Source organism: Rhagoletis pomonella, unplaced genomic scaffold, assembly GCF_013731165.1.
Source record: "Rhagoletis pomonella isolate Grant_MI unplaced genomic scaffold, Rhpom_1.0 Rhpom_scaffold_00009, whole genome shotgun sequence".
In the NCBI taxonomy this organism is placed as follows: domain Eukaryota; kingdom Metazoa; phylum Arthropoda; class Insecta; order Diptera; family Tephritidae; genus Rhagoletis; species Rhagoletis pomonella.
In genome coordinates this window covers 2,965,724-2,975,858 of record NW_023458563.1, presented here as the reverse complement: position 1 = coordinate 2,975,858, position 10,135 = coordinate 2,965,724, and positions in this window count along the sequence as shown.

Here is a 10,135-nt window from a genome sequence, read left to right as displayed (position 1 = left end):
AAACCATTGTGGAAAATTGTGGCTGTGTTGTGTTCTTTGGCTTCGAATGAAGTTTTTTCAAGTGCTCTTTTACTGTCGATTGTGAATTTCATTTGATTATTTTAAAAAAAGTGCGTTTACCATACGATTTATCGAATTCGTTCCTATGGATTGAGTTTTTCGTTCGCTATTGAATAAAATGCCACGATCCAGTCGTTCAAATATAGGCCGACGTACGCGTCTTGCGAACATGATGTTATCGCAAAGAAGATCGCAAAATGTTGAGGAGCTCTCCCAACAAAATGAAGTACGACGTGGACGGTATGCGCAGAATACAGCTGTAGAATCACAGCGTCCAAGAAATCCACCACGAGCCAGTCGTTAAAATATAGGTCGACGTGCGCGTCATGCGAACATGATGTTAACGCAAAGAAGATCGCAAAATGTTGAGGAGCACTTCCAACAAAAGGAAGTACGGCGTGCAGGATTTTTCATTAATTTTTCAATATTTTTCAATATTTGGTGTAGAGAAGCACACCGGGGTACCGCTAGTAAGATATAAAATATGAAAGAATAAAAAAAAACACTGGTTTTACTTTCTTAAACATTATAATAGCGTGCGTTCAGAAATGCATCAAGCCAAAGCATCAGTCTCTTTTACTTCTAAATTATAACTGATGCACATGCCTTATTTATGCAACTAAATTCCAATTAGGCATTTAACCGTGGTTGCTCATATTGCATATTTCCATCAATTATAGTTTAGAAATAAATGCGTCTGATGCTTTAGCTTGTTGCATTTCTGAACACACCCATATTTTTATGTACTTGACAAATTCGCAGCTTCATCGATGTTCGTTTCCTTGATGACTATAAATTAAAGAAAAATTATAAGGCATCTGAGAAGCAAGTTTCAGTGAAAAATCATACATATACTTACTTTTAATTTCATTAAGTAGTGCTCCTGGCTTAGCTTGCCGTTGATAGGTAACTGATGAAATTGCCTATTTAAAACATTGTATGCTTAAAAGAATAGTATATCCACAGCTTTAATATTAAATTTTTTTTTTGTCTTTTTATCCAGAAAATCCCTTTTTAAAACGTTTAAAATTATATTATACGTATCACAGCAGCCAACAAGTAATTCCGCAATGACACGCGATACATAAAAATATAATGAAATATTAAACTGCCGGTAATCTAGTATATTGTACGAAAATATTCGTATGTTGTACGAATTTAAAAAGCATGTTTCTGTATTAGTACTTTATACGAAAGTATTAGCTAAATTGTACGAATACAGAATTGTTGATTTCGTATATTTTAAACCATACGTAAATATTACGAAAGCCTTCCTACAATATACAAAATTATTTTTACAGAGATTGGTTCAGTACAATATAAATTGTACTGAAAAAATGCCTTACGAAACTCCTTTCGTTATATTTACGTAATGTTCGTAAAACCTTGTTTCGTTGTGAAAAATGTGTTCGTATTATGAACGAAAGATTCGTACATTGTACAAAAACCAAGACTACGAAAGTTTTTCGTAGCGCTCTTACGAAATTTTATTTTCAGTGTACATATTGGTGATCTTAGCATTTTGAAATAAACTGGAGAAGAAGTGTACAAAATAAATATAAGTAATAATAATTTTAATTAACACAAATAATATTTATGCATATATTTATATACAAAAAAAATTATAAAAGCTTAAATAAATTTTAATAAAAATTAATTAAATTAATATAAAGTTAATGTTATAATTCTAAATTTCTTTTAAAAATTTTGGTTTTAAAATGTAATTACATTGAAAATGGTAGATTGTTAAATCTCTACTTAATTATAAACTAATTTGTTAATAAATTTTAAATTAATTTTGTAATTTTTGGTAAAAAATTTTATTTTTACAAGAAATAAACAAAGTCAAAAGTAACTTATAAAATATCGTCACTACACACGAATAAAGGCGCGCTAGTGTTTTGACGGCGAAAAAAGGCGTTTAAAAAAATTTTGCGAGAAAAGATGCTTATGAAAAACTTTGGCGAAGTATGTTAAGAGTCTTTGACGCTGAAAGTTTTCTATGCGTCTGCCAACTTTTGAGCTCGCGCCTTTATTCGTGTCCAGTGACGATATTCACAAAAACTGAATGAATAAACTAAAGACTTAAGCCACGAACTTTTTTTTTTTTTTTTTAATGAAAAACAACTACTAATATTATTCTTTCGCGACACTGAAATACAGCGAAACTGATAATAACTTCTGTCACTGTTTCTGCGTCCAGTTATGGTGGTAGCTGCTGCAGTTGAGAATGTGATAGCATTGGTGTTGGTCCCTCTGGATATATATATATTTGGGTTTGCGTTGTAGCGTTAGCAGTTTGCGTAGATAATGTTTGGTTGAAAGAATTAATCTCCAAAGATATGAAAAACAACGAAAACGTAGTTGAATGTCCGCTTTGTATGGAGCCCTTGGAGGTTGATGATCTGAACTTCTTTCCATTCACCTGTGGTTACCAAATTTGTCAATTCTGTTTGCACAGAACGACGAGAATAAACTGTTCATCAGGAATCGCCAAAATATCGTAATAACATATTTTATTTAAAACTAGCCAATGCCCGCTTACTTCGCGGCGCCTAATAAGAGCTTTTGCGTTGGCCAATGCAAAAGAGCGTTTAAAAACAAAATTAGTCTGTAAAGTCAAAATTTTTGATTTAAGTTGAAACCGCTAAGGCACAGTATCCGCCTCACATATAGGCCAATAATAGTAACGCTGTGATACCATATGGAATACCAATCCCTTTCGGTGTCATAGGCTTTACCGATGGTCTTATTTCCACCTGTGAGATCTCTGCCAGGCATGCGTAATCTTTTTGTATGATCTTGCAACTACAACATTGGTGCGATGCGTATGCCAATAAAAGTTCTTATAGGGAAACTCAAGAGCACTGAAGTGCGTTTTCTGTTATAGGAGGGCCAAGAATCCTCGCTGTCCCACAGGATGAAAAGTTTTCCGGTACATTGCTAAATGAGTCGAGTGATCTCTTAAGTATCTTTCAAATGAAGCAATTGATATACCTACGGTGATCTTTTCTTCTTAATTCACCACTTTTACAATTCGCGGTAAAATTTATGAACTGATTTCTGGGTAGATGCAAGACCGCATGATCGTGCATGAGGACGTCAGAAAAACTTAACCCCATCCTTCATTTAGGCATCTGAAAACTAAATTCGTATAACTTAAACATAGTGCCAAATCAGACCAACCACACGGGGTTTCTATACATTTTGTCTGCAGCGCCATCCATTGGGTTCATTTTCTGCAAAACCATTGCTTACCATAAAATGAATACGTGTTGAATTTCAACCTTAACTCCAGCGGCACTAATCAGGTAAATTTTAATCAAAAGAATTTTCCATCATACAGCTTTATAGCTCACATTTAAAATTTGAACGAAATCGGTTAATAAATACGATTTTTATAAATAACTCTACTCCAGCACCACCTATCGAGTTTTCTAGTAGCATGTAATTGGACCATATATGTATGTAAGATAACCTCCGACAATCTGACGGAACTCTATTCAGTGTTTTTTGAGTTTATTCCGAACAACGAAAACGGCTAACATTTTATGCAAATAGGTATGTAGATAGGAAAGTTTATAGCGACACTCGTAAAAGCAAAGCTCCATTCTTTGTGAAAAATTAAAAAAAATTTAAGACAAAGTTACAATAGTTCAATGGGATTTAGAAATCTATGAGAAAATGGTTCCCAATCGAATGATACTTGCGCGTTTACGTAAATGTATATCGAGCCAGCCTTTCCAATAATTACCACTTTTCGCCATAACTACGGTATTGATAACATATGTAGCTGTGTAGAATTTCAGGACGTTAGCGTAGGCAGTTCCAGAGATAAGCTATATGAGAATTTCAGTTTGTATGGAAGGAAGGAGTCACGCCCCTTTTTTCCAATGCATTTGTAATATATGCATCAGTGCTAAGTTTCAGTTCCCCAGCGTAATAGGTTTTAGAGATATATTGGTTTTTTACGTTTTAGTCTGTATAAGAATTTTAGGAATAACCCGAGCTACATACCGAGTAAATTTTTGGTCAGAATATTTATTTTCAAGCTGTTGCCAAATATGAACCAAGTCGATGCAGCCGTTTAGTAAAGAGAACTGTATGAAATTGTAAAACGTGACGTCTCAGATTTCTTAACAACAACAAAAAGTTTTAATTTTTTTCAGCGAAAAACCTTCCACACAAAAATAAAATTAAAAAATTAAGTTTGTGGTTATATCAAGGCGAAATTTTGAGAACGGTCCGTTGCTAACTCAAAATATAAACAACGACGCACTGGAAAAAGTTAATACGTTCAAATACCTAGGAATAATGATCAAAGATAAACTAAAACAAAAAAAAAATGGATTCTATATTTTCAATTAGAGCTCTAGCAATATGTACATCGGTGAAAACTGAATTTAACTCCATACATTAGCTTTTGCGTGATGCGCTTACAAACATACAGACAAACATACCAAAATTTTATATTTGGCTTCTGTTGATCTAATAAACCCCCTATTAATTTTTCTTTAACATCTATTATATACAGATATCGGCCTGTTGCAATCTTATTATTCTCAAATACTTTCGTTTGATACCCATATGGCAACACTTAGTTTATATTATAAATTTAAAGTTTTCAAATAAGTGGCACCCGCTTCAAGAATATTTTCAAAAGTAAGCTTCCTAATCCTCTTTAGTTTAATATTCGTATTGTAATATTTCATTTATTTTACAAATTTTAATGAATACAATTTTTCAATCAGTTGGCAAATTCCCAAAAAATATTTTCAGCATTAAAATTTCCTAGCCTCTTTAGTTTGATGCCAATATTTCAATATTTAATTTATGCTATCAATTAAATTAAATTAAAGTTTTCAAATAGGTGGCAACCTTCCACAAAAATATTTTCAGCTGTAAGCCTTTGTAAATATCTTTCTTTTGGCAGCCATATTGCAGTATTCACTTTACCGTATCAATTGACCTAAACTGAAATTTTATTTTTTTCTTCTATATTGGAAGCTAGATCTCTAGCGATACATTGGTGAAAACTGCATTCAATTCCATGTTTTCGACTTATCCGCGTACAAATATACAGACAGGTAGAGATTCAAAGATTCTAAAAATTGTTTATTTGGCTTCTGTAGCTTTAATAAAAACACACCATATTAATTTTTCTTTAATATCTATAAGGTACAGACATCGACCTGAATTTTATTATATGTATAGATGTAGATATAGATTTCATTTATTTTATCAATTAATTACAATAAAATTTTTAAAACAGGTGGCAGCCCTCCCTAAAAATATTTTCGGCAATAAAATTTCCTAAACCCCTTCAGTTTGATACCCATATTGCAATATTCAATTTATCTTTGTTCTTTTGGTGTCAAATACATCATAAAAACTGGCTTTGGTCAGTTCCATTTGTATTCTTATGGACGCTCACACACATCTGTCAAAACTTGCCGTTCACATGCGAATGCTTTGCGTACGCACAGTTGAGTATGCGCTCGAAAAAAGGCATATTATGCATTTTAAATTAGTTTTTATTCAATAATTCTGAAAGATATTTTAATTCTCTATCTTTTCATGTCTCAATTATAGCAAAAAGTTGAGTAATAACTAAGATATTGGTCAAAATAAAAAACTCACGCTCACGCTCGCATTGAACTGTATATCAGGCTTATGGACAATCCAAAAATGCTTTCGGATTTTTCACCTAAAAGCGTCAAAGACCTCTGGAGTTTGGTATGCTCACGAAAGTCAAGGCCTGAGGTGTTCTAAACAACTTTAGGCATGTTTTATTTAACCATCACAAGCTAATAGCTAAATCTTGGTCAAATAAAACAAAATTAGCTTATTTCATATATTAGCCTGATTTTGATAGTTGTAGTGTCAAATGTAAGTTTTTGCCTCTTTCCGATTGGCTGAAGCAGAAAATTTCTGATGCTGAATGGCAATTCCTCTAGTTCAATATACAAGCCAAGACAGCTTTTCATAAGCCAATATAATTATGTTGGGTAAGTCTTCCATACAACCAACCAGATAAAAGTTAGAAACCATAAAATAGGGTATAACACCTGAAAAATGTCCATAGGAGCAAATTTTTCAAAACAAAAAGTTGTATGAAGGCGTGCGGAAAACGTAAAAACTTATGATGCAGTTCGTTTCCCCATACCCGAAATAGGGTTAAAGCGTCTGCTCAGCCCATGTCTTTGAAAATGTTTGTAAAAAACTATCACAGTGTTATCTGTTTTGTTCCTTGTTTACTTAAAGATCTCGTTGCCGTTATATGTAAGACTTTTTTATTCGTTATAAACATACGTATGATTGCATAAGTATGTAACGTGAAGTATGTACAAATTTCTTTTGTTTTTGTAAAGCAAGAAAAATAAATAAAATTACTTCATACGTCCCAAAAAATTAGTTTCCATATGCACCATTTGCTAAATTTTAGCATTTTTTTCTGATATTTGTTTGAGATATTTATTTGAAAAAAAAAAACTTAGTTGTATTTATTTTTGGTGGTGAAGCTAAGAAGAGCGATATGGATAGTTAATCACATTAATATAAGTTCAACTGAATCTCTTTTTCGATTTGAGATATCATTCTTACAAACAAACTTTTAAATTTTTAGTAAAAAATTTATTTGAGAATTCGAAAAAATTCGAATTAAATCGAATTTGCACCACCAAATTTCGAACCGAATTATCGAATGGTTGGGCAATGTTCGAAACTGGAAAAAAATCGAATTTAAACTCCCACTACCCATCCCTAATCCGATCAATGAAGACCTAATGTCGCCACAAATCGAAGGAGAAGCTCGGCGAAACACTAACATATCGTGTAAACGCTAATAATTTTTTTTAGTGTTCGTATGAGAGGGAAATGCTTGATGCACTGGCCGTGGGCGCTAGTCTCTATACTACCTTCCCCGAGTATGGGACTCCCACCGAAGCGTGTTGGGCTACCCACCAAAACCCAAACTCCCACCGCCCGCGCAAGAATCCCGCATCTGGTACCGCAATTCTGCATGTCTTCAGATGCAGGAGCGCGCTACTTGAGCCTCAAGGCTGCTCTTTTGCAGGGGCGTTTCATTCGAGTGTCCTAAGTAGACATCCATCTTCTCGTTTGCAGCGGAGTACGAATTTCACGTATCTCGCAACTGCTTCCCTCTTGTCTGCACTGGAGATCATTAGCCCAATTACGTTGTTCGGGGTTATGTCTCCGTATCTTTCTTCCAACATTCTGCGCGAAGACAAGAAGTGCTCGCAAGTGAAGAATGTATAGTGTACGTTATCTTCGACGTTTCCACAGTAGTGACAGAACGGTGAGTCTACCCTGCCCATTCTATGAAGATATTCGCGGAAGTAACCATGACCGGTGAGGAATTGCGTCAGGTAGAAATCGACTTCCCCGTGCGGTCTTTCCCTTTTGCAAATTTTCACCCCGGATCCACGCGAGTTCGCAGACCCCTGCCAAAAGCCCGACACGCGTCCATCTCTAGCACATACGTATGTTCATATATGTTGCTACGTTGTAACTTTGCACCTAAAGTGCTACAAATCGCGAGCTCCCCTTATGTAACGAAATAGAATACTAAGCAAAACTTTTGCTTTCGGTTGGCGTTTTTTTAAACTCCGGAAAGTCTATCATTGACATTGCTGTTTTGTCCGAGGTTAACAACAGTGAATATTATCTGTCTATTTAGCCGTGAGAACACTTTGTTTTGTAAATTTTTTTCAGCTTTTTACTCCACAATAAATTCAAGTACAAAAGAAAACGCAAGCGGGTGGGAAAATACATACAAGTTTCCCATTAGAGATAAACAAAGTGTTGCAATTAAGAGGGTAGACACACTACAATTGAAGTGAAAATCGCGAAAATAAGTTCAAGGTCAGGTACAAAAGCTGATTTGTATATATGTATCCAGGAATAAATATGTAAATATGTATGTAACGCTTTTTACGACCATTAATATGTGCATGTATGTATATACATATGTATAGTGAACCAAATAAGAACTGGGATTTTAGCAAGTTTTAGCACTTTTTCTTTAGTTTATTTAACGTTTATTATTTTTATTATGAATGTATACATAACCTTGTATACAACACCTTGTAAATCCAAAATTCAGACTTTGTGCAAAAATTATGAGAATTCTGTAAAGTTTGACCAACATTTCTAACGTTTAATCATCATTTTAGACAAAATTTAAGTAAGCAGTTTTGTTTCCCATTAAATTTTGGAATAATAAAGTGCAAATTTGGAGTGCAAACATACCGTTGATTTTGTCAATTTTTTTATCGAACATACTTTGTATGGAAAAAAATAATACGGAACAGCGTCAACAAACAAGATGCCAAAAATAAACGGTACCATATGTGTTTTTTAAAGATTTTCTTTTATTTCATCTAATATTCATGCCACAATTATTTCTTTGCATGTTTTTGCTGAAATGAAATTAGATTTCCAAATTTGTAATTTATATTTAAATTTAATTAACTACGTATATTAACTTACATGGATTTAATTTGAAAAATCTTAACCACCTCCAAGCGGAATCGAACCTGCGACCTCAGAACGAGAACCGATAGTCTTCGCGCTACGCCACAGCCGCCGTTTGTATAGAAAGCAATTAGATGCATTTAATTTTTAACTTTAAAATATCAAAACGAGATGTCGCTGAACACATAAGTAGCTCGAAACTTTCGAAAACTCGCTTTAGCTCATACTAGCTAATGAACTGGTATTTTTATACCCGAGCGCACTTGTGCACAAGAGTATATTAATTTTGTTCACATAACGGTTGTTTGTAACAGCCAAAACGAATCGAGATAGATATAGACAAATGTATAGATAAATGCTCAGAATGCATAGAGAAGTCGATTAAGTCATGTCTATCTGTCCGTCCGTCCGTCCGTGTACACGATAACGTTGCGATATCTCAACGAAATTTGGTATGTAGGTTTCCATTTATCCAAGGTAAGCTGGTATTGAAAACGGGCGAAATCGGACTGTAACCACGCCCACTAAGTACTGAAGATAGTTCACTCAAAATTGATATTTACAATAATTTTCAGATGAAAAATAAGAATACTAAAATTTTTTGGGAAATGGGCGTAGCCACGCCCACTTATGGTTACATGTGTATATCTTGGTAACCGCTACACCAATTTCTTCCAAAATTGGCATACTTGTTGGCCTCGGTACAATTCTAAATGGCCGAAAATGTTTAAAATCGGACAATAACGACGCACACATCCCATATAACGGTAATTTAGAGAAATACAAAATCTTCGATAAATCGTAAATATTAAAGCTAATTTATTCAAAATTGATGCTTGCAACAATTCTTTACCAAGAAATGCGTTTATGATAAAATTTTGGAAAATGGGCGTGGCACCGCCCACTTATGATTTCGGTAGCTGTTCAACCAAACTCGGTATAGTTATTGTGCTTGCCATATAAAAGCAAAACGTTGAAAATTATTGAAATCGGTCTAGAATTACGGCTGCTTTTCAAATAACGGTAAATTTCAGAAATGCTTAAAACTTCAATATTTCGAAATTTAGGGACGATAATTTACTCAAAATTTATACACCCGGCTTACCAAGTAGCGGTAGCTTTCGGTAAGGTGAAAAACATATATTTAATACTTACGCCATGTATTTAATGCTCGACTCCGCCCAAACTGAGACTTTCTTACTTGTTAATGTTACGGTTAATCAATGATCTTGTTGCTGTCGCTTTAAAGCTCAGTTAGTCTAGACTTAATTTCAGTAACTTAACTTAACTTAATATTTTTAACTAAATGTGTTGGCGGTTAGTTAAAACTTAACTTACCGTAAGCAACTTAAGAACCTGTAGATTTTAGAGTCTTAAGTTACGGCCTTACGGAAATTGAGAGCGGTGAGAGAATCATGCTTGCCAGATTCTCTTTTTTGTATTTCTTAAAAAATACATAAACGCAAACATATTCTTTTGCATGAATTTTTTTGATGTGGCATTTTAGGCGGTAAACTCTCAAACAGCTAAAAAAGAAAATACAAAAACCAAATATTTCCGCTTCTGGCTTAAGTTGACG